At 41.4% G+C, this 16,154-nt stretch overlaps 1 long non-coding RNA gene across 5 annotated transcripts; it reads left to right on the forward strand.

The window, feature by feature from the left end:
- The first annotated feature begins 2,654 nt into the window (after positions 1 to 2,654).
- Positions 2,655 to 7,423, forward strand: LOC123448592. 5 transcript variants are annotated; one of them, XR_006631847.1, is made up of 6 exons: positions 2,655 to 3,333; positions 3,405 to 3,531; positions 5,800 to 5,834; positions 5,917 to 6,043; positions 6,803 to 6,959; positions 7,042 to 7,423. It is a non-coding gene; the product is annotated as an uncharacterized LOC123448592 (long non-coding RNA). The 5 variants fall into 5 exon arrangements; XR_006631846.1 differs by having other exon boundaries at positions 2,717 to 3,333; positions 6,746 to 6,959; XR_006631844.1 differs by having other exon boundaries at positions 2,712 to 3,333; positions 4,718 to 5,834; positions 5,917 to 6,959.
- The last annotated feature ends 8,731 nt before the right edge of the window (positions 7,424 to 16,154 follow it).

Consider the following 16,154-nt stretch of genomic DNA (forward strand, 5'->3'; position numbering starts at 1 on the left):
TCTTTTCATAGAAACTCTTTAATATCCCATTCCAATCCACATCCACCAATATTCCAAAACATGAAGCAACTTGAGAAAATACTTTCCAAGCACACCATTTAGGAGGTATCCCTTCCACTTGAATCCAAGCCTCTTTTAGTTCTCCATAAGATTCAATCATCCCAGCCCATTCACAGATTTTCACAGAAACTCCATCAATTGGGAGATCAAATGCTGGAAATTCAATTAAATCCTCAACTTTTTTCCAAGGAGGAAATCTTAGCAAAAACTTCTTCTCTTCCAACTCCCTGATTTGCCATGGCCATTCCTTACCTTTGCAGAAGATTCCATTCAGTTGGATAGTCAGATCAGAAGCAGAAACTTCTCCTTTCAACACCTTCAGAATTGCACAGTTTTTGAAGTTCATCCAGTTAGATTCAGCAGAAACAGGGATATCAATGTGATAAAATCCCAAACCTACTGCTGCACTCCCAAAATATTCAGCTGTAGGTTGTAACTTGGCCCAAGCCACACAGTTGTTCACATTGTGATTGCCAGAACATATGAGACATTTTTTAGCTTCAACACAGTTCCCCACATAGTGACCAGGCCAACTACAATTGAAGCAGACCATGTCTTTGTACCTAGGATCAAGGGGTTGTACAACAGGTCCTGGAGGAGGTACAGGGGCTGTCACCTGATTTGGACCACCCTTAGTAGCATTACCTGGGGCTTTGGTTGCTGCAGGTGCACCCACAACAACAGGGGCTGCAGGCTGTGGAGGAGGAGCACCCTGACCTCCCTTCTTGACAGGCTGCTTCTTAGGACGTTGCTGAATCCGTGGATCCATGCTCTTCTTCACCACAGCTGCAAAAGATTCACCACCAGCACCACTCTTCTCACAGATCTTGAACTTGGTGGGGACGGGATCAAACCTTCCAAGGCGAAAGATAGGGAAACAATCTTCTATTGAGAAGCACCCGGATTGGAAGAGATCCTTCCGGATCCAGAACAAGTGGCTGCCAAGAGTCAATCTGGATTTAGGTGAAGGAGGGGGGGTGGGGGAGAAGTGGCCACGATATTTGTGGCGGCGGCTGGGGGAGGGAACAACCCACAGCTGACCATAAAGGGTCTCAACCTCCTCCTCGTTCATGTTACACGGCCTAGAAAGCGCCTTTCCTTTCCCCGTATCCTTCTTCACCACAGATCCATAGATCAACGGCCGAGATTCATTCTGGCAGCCCAAAGAGGGCCATATCTCATCCACATCCCTCACCATTGCACCCGCACAAGCAGGGCTGATAGATGTACTGTTATCTTTCAGAGCCGTATTATTGTTCTTTCCTAAACCACCAACTGTCAGACTGTCATTTCTCTTAAACTCCTCGCAAATCCCCTCACGACTAATTCCACTGTCCTTCCTGTCTATCCTACTCTCAAGATCACCTGTAGGTTTAGATTTCACACCCACTACAGCAAGATCATCATCTGTAATTGTTTCTTCCACACAAGCAGGCGCATCAACAAAAATGTTATCCAGTTGGGATACATTTTTGTGATTAAAGGATTTGCCAACACAATCACTGTATGATCTTACTAAGTCAATAGCAATTACAGGAGTAGAAACTCCATCACTATTACCATTATCAGGTTGCCCCAGAGTCATCGGATAGCTTTGCATTAAACGGAGCAGAAACTCCATGTTTAATATTGTCTACCAGATTCCTAACATTCGACAGAGATCGAATCGCACTAACACCTCGAATGGGGGTCCTAACAATGGACTTGGCTGTTTTTGAACAAATTGTAGTCTCACTATCTCTATCCATATTCCAACCAAGGGCCCGAGAATCATGAACATCATGAACAACTACACGAACAGAAACAGGAGGACGAGCACATACCTTATTACGAGGATGGACCTTCCCTCGATCTCCTGGCCATGGTGGCGGTTCGAAGCGATTGCGTAGCTCCTTCCTCACCTGACGTCCTCGCCGCGAAGTGGTCCGCCGCGAAGCACGTCCGCCAGGAGTCCGCGGCATCAGCTGGCTTGAGGAGGGTCGATCCCCGGCGGCAGCTCCTCGCGAGGGATCTGGGATATCTCCAATACCGATGGCGGATTGATGTTGAGGAGGAATGGAATCGGTGATTTGAAGCGACTCCACTTCCTCGCCACTCCTGGATCCGAGACCTCCGCCTCCCGCATCGCCCAATAGATGAGTTCGAAGTCCATGCCTCCATCGTCGCCGCAGAAGCGGGCTCGCTCCGCGAAAGTCGCCATGCGGATGATCTCCACCATCATCTCCGGCCAGCTCGCTCGATCCGGGAACTTCCCCCGAACCACCCGCAGCATCTCCGCACGAGCCTCCGCCGAACGAAGCTCTGCTGTTGGCAGTAGCATCATCGGAGTCGGAGCGCCGAGGCCCCGCGGTGGCGACACCATCTCCGCACGGATCCGCCGTACTCGGATCCTCCTTCTCTCTCCCACCATCGCGGTGAGGGTCGGCCGAGGGAGAGGAAGGGGCTCCGAAGTGATGTGGTTCGTCGCCGCGGGCGGTGGAATGGAGAGGCCCGAGGCAAAGCGGTAGCGCAAGCAATTTGTGGTCAAGGCCGGGCGGTGGGCGGCAGTTACTGCCATTAATGACGGTGGGTGGAGGTTCGCCCGATGTTGCGCCCGAGCGGCCAGGCGAAGCGGTAGGCGTCATTTCTCTCTCTCTCTCTTTATCCCGCCTCCTTTCTTTCTCTCCTCACACGTGGCTCTCTTCCCTCCGCCACCACCCTTCCTCCCTTCCTCCTGGCTCTCTCCCCTCCGTCGCCCTTGTGCGCGCGACCACTGCAGGTACCCCATACGCGAGGGCGGAGCCCGCTCGGGGACACAGACGAGCACCTTCTGACGTCGCTCGTCACCGAGGCGCCCGCCACGTTGTTGGAGGCAACACAAGAGGAGGAGGAGTACGCGGCTGTGGAGGAGGTCCGTCCAAGGACGCGAGGGCCCATCGGCGACCAACAGCCGACGACCCATCTTCCCCAACCCTGCGGGCGAAGTCACTTTCCCCATCCCTACCGCCGACCTCGTCTCCCCAACCCCGGCCTCAGATCCACCCAATCGAGCATGTCAGGCTGCGGTGTCATGGAGATGAAGCTCCTTTTTCTCCACAACCAACTACTGACGGCCTCGATTCACCCCAAACCCCTCCTCCTCCTTCCGGCCCCTACTAGTCGCCTGCCGCAACGCCGCTTCCTCCCTCCCTCGTCACGCTCGGAACCCTAGCCCGCGGGTGTCCATGGCGACCGAGTTCCTCCCCAAGGATTCGCATCACCCGCTCCGCCCCAAGAACAGGAGCGTCGACAAGGGTACAAAGAATCCCTCCTCCTCTTCTTCTGGTTTTCTTCCATAACCCCAACTGATTCGTGCGTGCGTGCAGTTTGCTCCTATCCCGTCCGGTGAATGAGCAAGCCATGAAGAAGCAGTTGCTGACGGCAGAGGAGGCTCAAGGTTCAATTCAGTCTCGTGTGGCTGCTCCAGCCGACGCCCACGCTGTGGATTGGAAGGTTTCCTCCCCACTCTCTCGCCCAACTCCGTGTATTAGCTTAATTCAGGGTATTCACCATAAAAAGCTTCATTCACGATGTGTTTGTTGGATCTAGTAACGCAACAACGAAATTAGCCTTTGGTATTTTTGGATGGACATAAATAAAAATCCTCGCTTTTCACGCCAATCAGACTGTGAAATACCTCCTATTTGAGGTGAATAATACATGATTTGCTTTGGCCGACTCACTTAGCTAGATCCGTCATGTCATTTTGCAGGAATGCTTAGTTCATGTCATATAATCATCGATGATTTGATGTGTTGATTCTAGTCTAGCATGTTGATTCTTACAAACACCTAACAATCAAGCAGTGCTAGTTTCTGCAGTCTCGGCCTTATCAAGTAAATGCAAACAAGGTATTAGCTAATCTGGTCAGCCATTTTCTGTAAATAAAGTTATATTTTCCTAAATCAAATGAGACTTAAAGAAATCTCATATGATTGAGACCTACCTAGTAGCAGGACATATGTTCAAGACATAAAACCAAGAGAGATCAACTAGATTTTATTGCGAGGCTTGTTTTTTCAGACATGATATATATATGCACAAATGACTAACTACACAATGAGCTATTGGCCAGATACCAACCACAACATACTTTAATACATCGGTCAATCAAGAACTCAAAATATGCATGAACCACCTCTATGTCCCCATTTCAAATATTGTGCGAGTAAATGATCACTAAACTAAGAAGGCTCAACCTCATAACAACTTATTTTATGTTAATAGCCTACAATGTTGTCTCAAAGCTTCTTGTCCAAAAAAATACCACTACTTTTTGTGTCCTTCAGGAATGTGTATCCTTAAGGATAACTCAAGCAGCTATATAGCTCGCTGCAAATCGCTTGTCCTTCCTCCTTTCCTGAACATGAATGTGAGATTTTGTGCATGCAAGATCATGGTCCTGGAGCATGTGCGTCCCTTGCCAACATGTAGATTGCCTACTGTTAGGTATCTTAGTCTTGATATAACTCTGCAGTTTACTTAAAAATCTGCAGTTCCTTCCAAAAGTATATGGAAAGTGTGTGTTACAAGTGAGCAAATCTGTAGTAATTACTGAGTATACTATCTGCTTTCTTTTAGGGGCTATTTTCTGCTCAGTTCTCTTTTGACATATAGTTTGTTCTCCTTGAATGTGTAGGTTGTATGTTGTGCTGGTGATGTTTTTTTGTTGCTGGGGTCATTTGAACCTGGATGTCATGTGTTATGTTATGTGATCTGGGCCATATGGCATAGTGTAATCTTTTATTACTGTTTTTTCGTATGATGTCATGAAGATATACGTTTGAAATGCTTCTTTGACAACAAAATTTTATTCCTCGATACATGCTGCTTTGATAGTAAAATAATGAAAAATTCTAAACAATATATATGGGTTAAATATCTGTTTTCCAAAATTTTGTTCTTAAACTTGTATTGCGCTTGAAAAGCCTAGCTAACAAGAATAATTCTATTGAAATTTATAAAAAAACAAATTGAGAAGGCCAACGAGAAAGAAAATCAAAAGGCCAACCAAAAAAGAAATTTACTAGAAAAATTAAAGGTCCCAAAAAAGAGAAGGGCTGTAAAATTGGGCTTGGCCCATTAAGTTGACCACAGAAAAAACATAAATTTGTTGAATTATTGGGCTCGGCCCATATAGACAGGTAGACTGGACCGGGCTGATTCTAACCAATGACCTTTTTGTTCGGTCAAAATTTTGCCAAGCCAGCTTGCCACGTCGGATCCGACGTGGTGTGGGCAGATTGCGAGTGATCAAAACAATTGGTCGTAGAAACAACAACCTTTCATTTTGGTCATTAAGTTTCATTGAAGACGACCAACTTTTGACCAATTGTTTTTGGTCATAAAAAGGTCGCAAATGAAAAACAACGACCTTTTAGCAACCAATATGTAAGGTCGCAAGTTAGCATATTTCTTTTAGTGCCTGTAGTTAAACGCGCCTGGTTATTTTCAGCACTGCACACTATGTGATGTGCAAGTATCAATTGTCCAGCTGAATTTCACAAATAGAAGCTACAAACTTACAAAACCTGACTTTTACTTGTTGTTAATCCACTTGTGATTGACAGTTGTATTCATTTTTTTAATTTGTTCCTTTGCTATGGTCCTACTCTCCTTAATGAAGATATACCATAGATGATGCCGTTTTATTTCTATTTGCTATTTTTGGTGGATGCTAACCCTATTGTAGTTAACATGCCTTTTCATGTACTAACACAGGGCCATAACGGGCGATGCTGTTGTTTGCCGTTGAGGTTAGCTCATCCCATGTTTATAGTATTTTACATCATTTGTGTGATTGTAATTAAACTTCTAACATTTACTTGTTTCTTGTAGGTACACATGTCAGCGGCACTAAGCCCCGCTCCGACCTGGAGGAACACCTTGCCTCCGCTGCGACCGACTTGGGCTGGGCTCTTGCCAATATGAAGTGCCCCGACAACCGACCCTCAGGACTTATCAAGTATGAACTGACTAGTTGAATCTTACCAATACCAGTTGCAAGGGTCATATTTGTACAGTTGATGTATTAAGCATGTTATAATAAACATCGCCAAACCCGTCTTATCTATTTCCCAACCTTTTTATAGACAACAGGGCAATTCTCTGCTCTAGGGGAACCTGCCTTTTGATGTTTAACTCTGTAAAATTTCATTTCTATCAGTAGTTCAGTACTAGTTTCAATGGCTATACGATTGTGTGTAGTGAAACATGCATGTTGCAGTACACAATTCTATCCATTTTGTAGTCCGCCGCTTTGCTATCATGCTACTCTTCCTTAATGAAGATATCACTACATATGTTGTTTTATTACCATTTGCTATTTTTGGTGGATGTTAACCCTGTTGTAGTTAACATTGCCTTGCAATGTACTTACGCAGGGCTATGATGGGTGATGCTATTGTTTGCCATCGAATTTAGCTACATCCCATGTCTTATACACCATCTGTTCATAAATATAAGTATTTTTAGAAATTCCAATATAGAATACATACGGAGAGAAATGAGTGAATCTACATTGTAATCTAAACTATCTCTACATACATCTGTATGTAGTTCATGTAAAATCTCTAAAAATACTTGTACTTATGAACATAGGTAGTTGTATGTTACACAATTTTTTGCAACCGCAGTTTAGCTTCTAACATTTACTTTTTGCCTACAGGTACATATGTCAGCGGTACTGAGCCATGAGCTTCTAACATTTACTTTTTGCCTACAGGTACATATGTCAGCGGTACTGAGCCATGCTTCGATCTCTTTTGTGTATGGGGCAATGAGATATTCATGAACAAGAGTAATGTGAGGAAACTAAGAAAGATTGTTAGGCGAAAGAGATGGGTGATTGGAATTAAGCTATTTATTTACACTTTGTGATGGTAAGTAATGTGATGCCTTTCCCTCCTACCCATAACGAGTTACTCTATTAGATATGAGTATCTGATTGTCTTCTATTTTTAGTGGTTTTCGAAGCTGATGATTACCTTGCGAACTATATGATTGGAGTAGAGGCAACTAAGGTTAAAGTATACAATTCATTCTACCATGATAATGGTATATAAGTCTTCTTGAAGGCGGTGAAGGATGGGTGGGCGATCGTCACAAGGGGTTGGACAAGAGTTGTTCGTGCCTATGGCATGCAGGAGGGCGCATTATGGGCAGTCCGCTTTTTCAACACCATCTGCAGCCAAAATGATTTACATTTGTATCTTCACCTTTACCGCATATAAATATTGTGGTTCATCATTGTTAATTTTTGCCTAATCGTGTAATTACTGAACATATTGTACTGAGAATTTTATTTGTGGATTGGTTGTTAGAGCTATTATGCTGAGAATTTGAATTCCACGTTTCATATTTCAAAATTTCCAATTCTAATAGTAAATTCACAGGGAAAAATAAAATTAAATAGGAGCGAATTAAATAATTTATACACGGTTAGAAAAAATAGATGGTTCTTTCACGTGAAATGTTTGCGATGTCTCATATACATGTGCGATTCATGATAATACGACAAACGTTTCAAACAAATATTGGACAAAAATAAGATGGTGCATATATGGAGCTCGTGTGTGATAGAAATACCTATCTCACAGAGTTATGAAAATGGACACGTTGGCGATAGTAAAGGCATCACACACATTTTACATTTTTGAAATGTGTGCAATACAGTACATACCACAAACACGTAGGTAAATTTAATATTTGTGATATCCACCTTTTTCCACACGAATATAGCAGCGCAATCGTTTCGGATGTCTCTTGGATCAGAAACGTAACATCGAGACCACTACACCACGACACTTCTTCCCCGACAGACAGATCGGTTGGGAAAACAGCTTCCACCAATAGACAATCGGTCGGGAAAAACTATTGCCGATCGACTTATCTTTACCGACCGACTGTTGGACGGCTATAGGAAACATTAGCGATCGACGTGTTGTTGGCATTGCCTTGGACCTTTCCCGACTGACTTTCTGTTATGAACTTTTCCCAACCGACTATTCGACGACAATACCTTTATCGACCAACTTTCCGTTGGCTCTGCCATGAACATTTCCCGACCAACAATCTGATGGTATTAGTTTTACCGACCAACAGTCCGATGGTATTAGTTTTGCCGACAAACTTTCCAATGGCCCTACCATTAACCTTTTCCAACCAACTATAGGATGGTGCTTACTTTTACCTACCAACAGCTTGTATGCACTTGGCCAATGGTATTTGGCATATTACCTTGTCAAAACAATATCAATCAGGTTACATTTCTCATCAATATCTATCAAGTTACAATAACTTGTATGTACTCTAAAAATATTAAACCAAAATCAAACAAAAATAACACTAATAATGCCCATAATAAAGGTAAGTAAATAGAAGAAAATATTTGGCCGTTACAGAATGATAGCTCCGTTACACAAGACATCCTTTAGAAAATGATAGCTACGAGATGGATTGTTTTTGCTCCATTACAGAAGATATCTAGTTGACGCAAAATAACAACATCATGGTTCCCTTCTTGGTCCTCTTTGTCTTTCCTACACAATTTGAAAGCAACCTGGAAAGACAAAAAACATACAATTAATATACATGAAAGCTCATGAAATTTCCTTTCCACTAAGTACTATTGTACTACATGTTCAACTTGAAAGTAAAGAGCATCATGCATGAAACATAGAAGCCGAATTAATATACAGACAACTAACTTTGAGGTGAATAAATTCTATTTGCGCGCATGTAAACTCGGTATCCTTACCGAAGTTTCAAACTAGGAATTACCAAAGTTGAACAGAAGACACGACCCAATGTTTTGAGAAATAGTTGGATGATTGAACCATTTGATGACTTTGTTCACGTGATTTATATCACAGGGTGAAAGAAATGTTCTGCACCGAACGATTTATGTTATGCTTTCAAACTGAAAATAGTTCATGTCGAGGTGCACAACAAGTAACATAAACAAATGTTGTAGCTATAGTTGTGTTGCCTGCTACACTCATCTAGTTAAAATTTCAGGACACTAAGTACTAGCTGCCTTTCAACAATGATGACAAAGAAAAGATATATTCTCATGTTTTCTTTCTAAATCAAGTCTGAATGTGCCATTTTTCTCAAAGTACCATCATAGTTAAGATTTATAGCTCAGTTCTATGTTCCAAGTTTAAGCACTATGCGAGTTACTAATGATAATACACTAAGCAAGTTTCTTTTGACAACCAAGGTCAACCAAATTAACCACTATCCAGAAGGTGTGCTCATGCATAACAACTTCACCATTTTCTTCTCAAAGCGCATAGTACGTGTGAATTAACATAAGCATGCACATGTGAAAGGAAAAAAAACAATTCTTCCAAAGAAAAATTGTTGTATTGCTGGGAAATAGTTAACATGCCTACAATAATGGAAGGAGCTCATCTGATTAGAGATCAGACTATGCATAAGTAGCACATAGTTTTGCCCCTGCTGCATAGGGGGGCAGCGCCTGGATCTGATTAGAGAGACGCACATGGAGGCACATGAGCACGTCTGCACGGGCGCAAGTCTAACAATTCCTGCAAGTAAAAGAATCAGTCGATATCATCTAAACAAAGAAAAATAAATATTAACAGCCTCCATGGTGTAAACTAACCACGAGATGAAAAATGACAGAATCAAAATAGTTTATAGTAAAAAAAGCGTGAGAGCATAATAAGTGCACTAAACCTGAACGTTGCACCTGAGGCCCTTTGGACCTCAACATGGAGAAAACCTGATAAGTTTCTCACAGAATCACTTCATCTCTTTTACATCTGTCCGATCCCTTATTCTTTTCATCACATTTGGAACGAAAACAAACTTCAGTAGTATATAAAAGTAAATAATGTATAATTCAGAAAAATAGTGAAGTATTATATAGAAAACAGTCATGTATACAAAGGCTAAAATGATATGGGAAAATCTATACTTATACTAATTAGGGACTCTCAAGAAATTATCACGTTAATCAGAAAATAAGAACCGTTAATCTCGCGGGACCCAGTTATTACGGTCACGATTAATCCATAGATTTAGATATTATAATGACACATTAAACCTTTAATCTGGTGGGATCAAGTTTTTACGGTTGGGATTAATCCATACTTTTAGAAATTATAATGAGTTGGATTAAATAAATAGTTTTAACATCTTCTGAACGTGAAAACTATTTCCATGTGCCCTTGAGTAAATATCGGTCTCCAGCATTTTTTTTGAAATTTTTTTTGAATCCTGCCTCATTACAGATCTATACATGACCGAAGCACATGCTGCCGGCACAAAATTGCTCGACCCACACCATCCATCACCGTCGATGATGCAGCTCTGAGCCAGTACTATGTGATTGACATGGGCGATGCAGATGAAGGCCAAAGTCGGCAAACATGTGGAGCGCACCATTCTACATATATGTGTTGTTGTCGGGAAAAGCTATATTGAATGTGTGGTTCTTCCCTACTTGCTGCTGGCTGGATTGCGATTGGCTTGAAGGTAGAATATTACGGTGGGGCAATGTTTGTCTACCTGCATGGACTAACGACATGCATGGTTAATAGAGTAGTAGCTAGCCGCACTACCACAGGCATTGAGCACCGGACATTTCTGTTTTACGAGTGCGTCAATGTTTGTGTTCCCACCGTTACAATAGCCACACACAGATAAGTACGACACTGGTGGCCGATACGGTGTACGTCGATGTGTTTTTATGTAACTTGTCGTCATCGGCAAATGGTATTTGGCTGTCGGGCATGGAACTTAGAATCACAATTTTATAAATATCATCTGAAATATAATATTTTTTGTGCAATTAATAAAGTATGGTTGATATATTTGGTTGCTCCGAGATATATCTGAAATAACTACTATAGTGTGATACATAAGTGGTTGGCATTTTTTATTTATGATAAGTAGCTGAATGTTCTAAGAAAAATCCATGCTCATGACACTGAAGGTGGCCTCTAATGCTTTGTTCATTGGAGCAGTATAATTCACCGCTCTGGTCCAAAGAAATTTATTTGTCTTTTTAAGTCCTGATTAAATTTCTGCACAATAGAAGGTTAAATAAGTTCAGTAACAACCATGAGTGATGCTATATCATCCTATCAAAAATCTTTCTTCTCAATTGGAGCATTGAGACTAACAATTTAACAAACACTTGCAGCCTACAACAAGAAATAAGCAGGAGGCATAGGAACAAGAATGTATTGGTTGCGGGGAGAGAAAAATTAAACGGTACCTTGCAGTTGGACGGAAAGAGTAACAAAGCTCCAGCCTCAACTCTCAAGGAAAGGTGGTAAAAACCGTTTGTATAGCATGTAACGGTACAAGTGATTGATTAACCTAATTGGATCTGAGGAAATTAGATTCTGTTGATTTCTACTATTTGCCAAAGTTACGGAAAACACAATGAATGAAATGTGAACCATCGTCGGTCATTAGATATCTAGGGACTCCAAATCTAGGGAAGATAACTTCTTTAAGCATCCTCATAGAGGTGTTGTGATCAGCACTACTAGTCAGGATAGCTTCTACCCACTTAGTAACGTAATCAACAACAACTAGGATATGAGTATACCCATTGGATTTTGGAAAAGGTCCTATATAATCAAAGCCCCAAACATCAAATGGTTAAATGACAAGTGAATAATTCATAGGCATTTCCTGACGTTTACCGATATTACCTATTCTTTGACATTCGTAACAAGACAAGACAAACTTACGGGCATCCTTGAAGAGAGTGGGCCAATAGAAACCTGATTGCAATACCTTGTGGGTAGTTCTATCTCCCGCATGGTGTCCTCCGTAAGCCTCGGAGTGACACTTCTGTAGGATCTGTCCCTGTTCATGTTCAGGTACACAACGTCTAATAACACCATCTACTCCTTCCTTATAAAGGTGAGGATCATCCCAAAAGTAATGTCTCAAATCAAAGAAGAATTTCTTCTTTTGCTGGTATGTGAAACTAGGTGGTATATATTTGGCAACGATATAGTTTGCATAATTAGCATACCACGGTGCACTGTGTGAAGTATTGATGACATTCAATTGCTCATCAGGAAAGCTATCATCAATAGGTTGTGGGTCATCAAGAACATTCTCCAACCTAGACAAGTTATCAGCTACGGGGTTCTCAGCACCCTTCCCGTCGACAACATGCAAATCAAATTCTTGTAGCAAGAGAACCCATATGATAAGTCTAGGTTTAGCGTCTTTATTTTCCATGAGGTACTTAATATCAGCGTGATCAGTGTGAATAGTGACTTCATAATCAACTATGTAAGATCTGAACTTTTCACATACAAACACAACTGATAAAAATTCCTTTTCCGTAGTACCATAGTTTGTTTGGGCACTGTCTAGAGTTTTACTAGCATATTGAATAACATTCAACTTCTTATCAACTCTTTGCCCTAGGACAACACCAATAGCATAATCACTAGCATCACACATGATTTCAAAAGGTAAGTTCCAATCAGGTGGTTGAACAATAGGTGCAGTTATCAAAGCCTTCTTAAGTATTTTGAAGGCTTCCTCATAATCATCGTCAAAAACAAAAGGAATATCCTTTTGCAAGAGATTAGTAAGAGGCCTACAAATCTTAGAGAAGTATTTAATGAACCTTCTATAGAAACCAGCATGACCAAGGAAACTTCTTATACCTTGGATATCTGTGGGGCATGGCATTTTCTCGATTGCATCAACCTTAGCCTTATCGAATTCAATACCTCTTTCAGAAACTTTATGTCCTAAGACGATGCCTTCATTAACCATAAAGTGGCACTTCTCCCAATTCAAGACAAGGTTGGTGTATTTACATCTCTGCAAGACTCGATCAAGGTTGCTGAGACAATCATCAAAAGAAGACCCATAAACAGAGAAGTCATCCATGAAAACCTCAACAATCTTTTCAAAAAAGTCAGAGAATATAGCCATCATACATCTTTGAAAGGTGGCAGGTGCGTTACATAAGCCAAAAGGCATACGTCTATAAGCAAAGGTACCAAAAGGGCAGGTGAAAGTGGTTTTCTCGTGATCAGATTGTGCAACAGGTATTTGGGAGAAACCAGAATAACCATCTAGAAAGCAGAAGTGTGTATGTTTAGACAGTCTTTATAGCATTTGGTCGATAAAAGACAAAGGGTAATGATCTTTCCTAGTGGCCTTATTCAATTTCCTAAAATCGATCACCATCCTATAGCCAGTAATAATCCTGTGTGGGATCAATTCATCCTTATCATTAGGGACAACGGTAATACCTCCCTTCTTAGGGACGCAATATACCGTACTCACCCAATCACTATGAGCAACATGATAGATAATACCTGCTTCGAGGAGCTTTTGTATTTCTTTTCTTACTACCTCTTTCATCTTAGGATTTAATCTCCTTTGATGATCAGCAACTGGTTTGGAATCAGGATCGGTTTTAATCTTGTGTTGGCAGAGAGTGCGACTAATGCCCTTAAGATCATCAAGAGTATATCCAATAGCAGCACGGTGCTTCCTCAGAGATTTTAGTAACTTCTTTTCTTCATGCTCTGAGAGGCTAGCACTAATAATAATAGGATATATCTCTTTTTCATCAAGATAAGCATACTTAAGAGTATCTGGCAACTGTTTAAGCTCGAACACAGGATCACCCTTTGGTGGGGGTGGATCTCCAAGCAGTTCAACACGCAAATTATTCTTAAGGATAGGATATTGTTCAAAGACAACTCTATCTATCTCATCCCTTTCATCCATATGCATATCATTTTCATGCTCAAGCAAGTATTGCTCATAAGGATCAGTAGGAGGCACGACAAAAGAAGCTAGAGCAATAGTTTCATCCTTAGTAGACAACTCCTTTTCATGAGGTAGTCTACCAAACTTGGAGAAATTGAACTCATGTGACACACCTTCAAAGCCAACAGTGACAGTTTGCTTCTCACAATCAATATGAGCATTGATGGTATTGAGGAAGGGTCTGCCAAATATGATGGGACAAAAGCTATCTTGTGTGGTAGCAAGAACGAGGAAATCAGCAGGATACTTCGTTTTACCACACAAGACTTCAACATCCCTAACAACTCCCATAGGGCAGAGAGTATCTCTATTGGCAAGCTGAATAGTGACATCAATGGGTTCAATCTCGACAGGTGCAATCTCGTCTTTGATTTCATCATATAAGGATCGAGGTATTGCACTAACACTAGCACCAACATCACATAAACCATGATAACAATGATCTCCTATCTTAACAGAAGTAAGAGGCATGCCAACAACAAGCCTATGTTTGTCTCTAGCATATGGTTTAGCAATTCTAGCAGCATCTTCACATAAGTGAATATCATGGCCATCAACATTGTCGGATAGGAGATCTTTGATAATAGCAATGCTAGGTTCAACTCTAATTTGCTCAGGGGGTGTAGGTGTTCTAATGTAGCCCCTACGTATCACAGTTGAAACTGTAGAATGATCCTTTATCCTAACAGGGAAAGGTGGTTTCTCAATGTAAGCACTAGGAACAATAGGATCATTATAGGCAATGACTTTCTCTTCAACTGGATTGGGTTTAACTACATTGACTTCTAAGAGAGGATGATATTTAAACGACTTCTCTTTGGGGAGATCAATATGAGCAGCAAAAGATTCACACAATGAAGCTACTATCTCAAAGTCAAGTTCATACTTAGCGCTAAAATCACAAAAAGTATTTGTTTCAACAAAGGATTTAACGCAATCAAACTTGAAATTCATACCTGAATCCTTACCTTCATCAAGCTCCCAATCTTCAGAGTTGTGTTTAATTCTTTCCAATAAATTCCATTTGAAGATAATATCTCTCTTCATAAAAGAACCGGTACAAGAAGTGTCAAGCATGTTGCGATCATCATGAGAAAGCCGAGCATAGAAGTTTTGAATGATAATTTCTCTTGAAAGCTCATGGTTGGGGCATGAATATATCATTGATTTAAGCCTCCCCCAAGCTTGAGCGATGCTTTCTCTATCACGAGACCAAAAATGATAAATATAATTCCGATCATGATGTACTAGATGCATAGGATAAAACTTTTGATGAAATTCCAATTTCAACCGATTGTAGTTCCGTGATCCAGTATCATCACATAGCCTATACCATGTCAACCCCTTATCCCTCAAAGATAAGGGAAATACCTTTTTCTTGACCTCATCATCGGGCAAACCGGCAAGCTTAAATAAACCACAAACTTCATCTACATAGATTAGATGCAAGTCTGGATGTGATGTTCCATCTCCTGTAAAAGGATTAGCCAGCAGTTTCTCAAGCATACCAGAAGGAAATTCATAGCAAATATTTTCAGTAGGTGCAGCAGGTTGAGGAGCAAATCCTTGTACTTCCGTTCAAGGTGAAGATACCCCGAACAAGCTGCTCAAAGGATTAGTTTCCATAGTGACAAGTGACAATAAATTTCAGCACAATATATAAATGTTTCCTTACCAAATTCCACTTACCAAAGGCGCTTCACTCCCCGGCAACGGCGCAAGAAAAGAGTCTTGATGACCCACAAGTATAGGGGATCTATCGTAGTCCTTTCGATAAGTAAGAGTGTCGAACCCAACGAGGAGCAGAAGGATCTGACAAGTGGTTTAAAGCAAGGTAATCTCTGCAAGCACTGAATTTATCGGTAACAAGTAGTTGTGTGACAAGAAGATTCGTAGCAAGTAGTAAGTAACCAAAGTAACAACGTTGTAGCAAAGTGGCCCAATCCCTTTTGTATCAAGGGACAAGCCTGGACAAACTCTTATAGGAGGTAAAGCGCTCCCGAGGACACATAGAAATTTCTGTCAAGCTAGTTTTCGTCATGTTCATATGATTCGCGTTCGCTACTTTGATAGGTTGATATGTGGGTGGACCGGTGCTTGGGTACTGCCCTTACTTGGACAAGCATCCCACTTATGATTAACCCCTCTCGCAAGCATCCGCAACTACGAAAGAAGAATTAAGACAAAGTCTAACCATAGCACTAAACTAGTGGATCCAAATCAGCCCCTTACGAAGCAACGCATAAACTAGGGTTTAAGCTTCTGTCACTCTAGCAACC

Source organism: Hordeum vulgare, chromosome 4H (assembly GCF_904849725.1).
Source record: "Hordeum vulgare subsp. vulgare chromosome 4H, MorexV3_pseudomolecules_assembly, whole genome shotgun sequence".
Lineage (NCBI taxonomy): Eukaryota > Viridiplantae > Streptophyta > Magnoliopsida > Poales > Poaceae > Hordeum > Hordeum vulgare.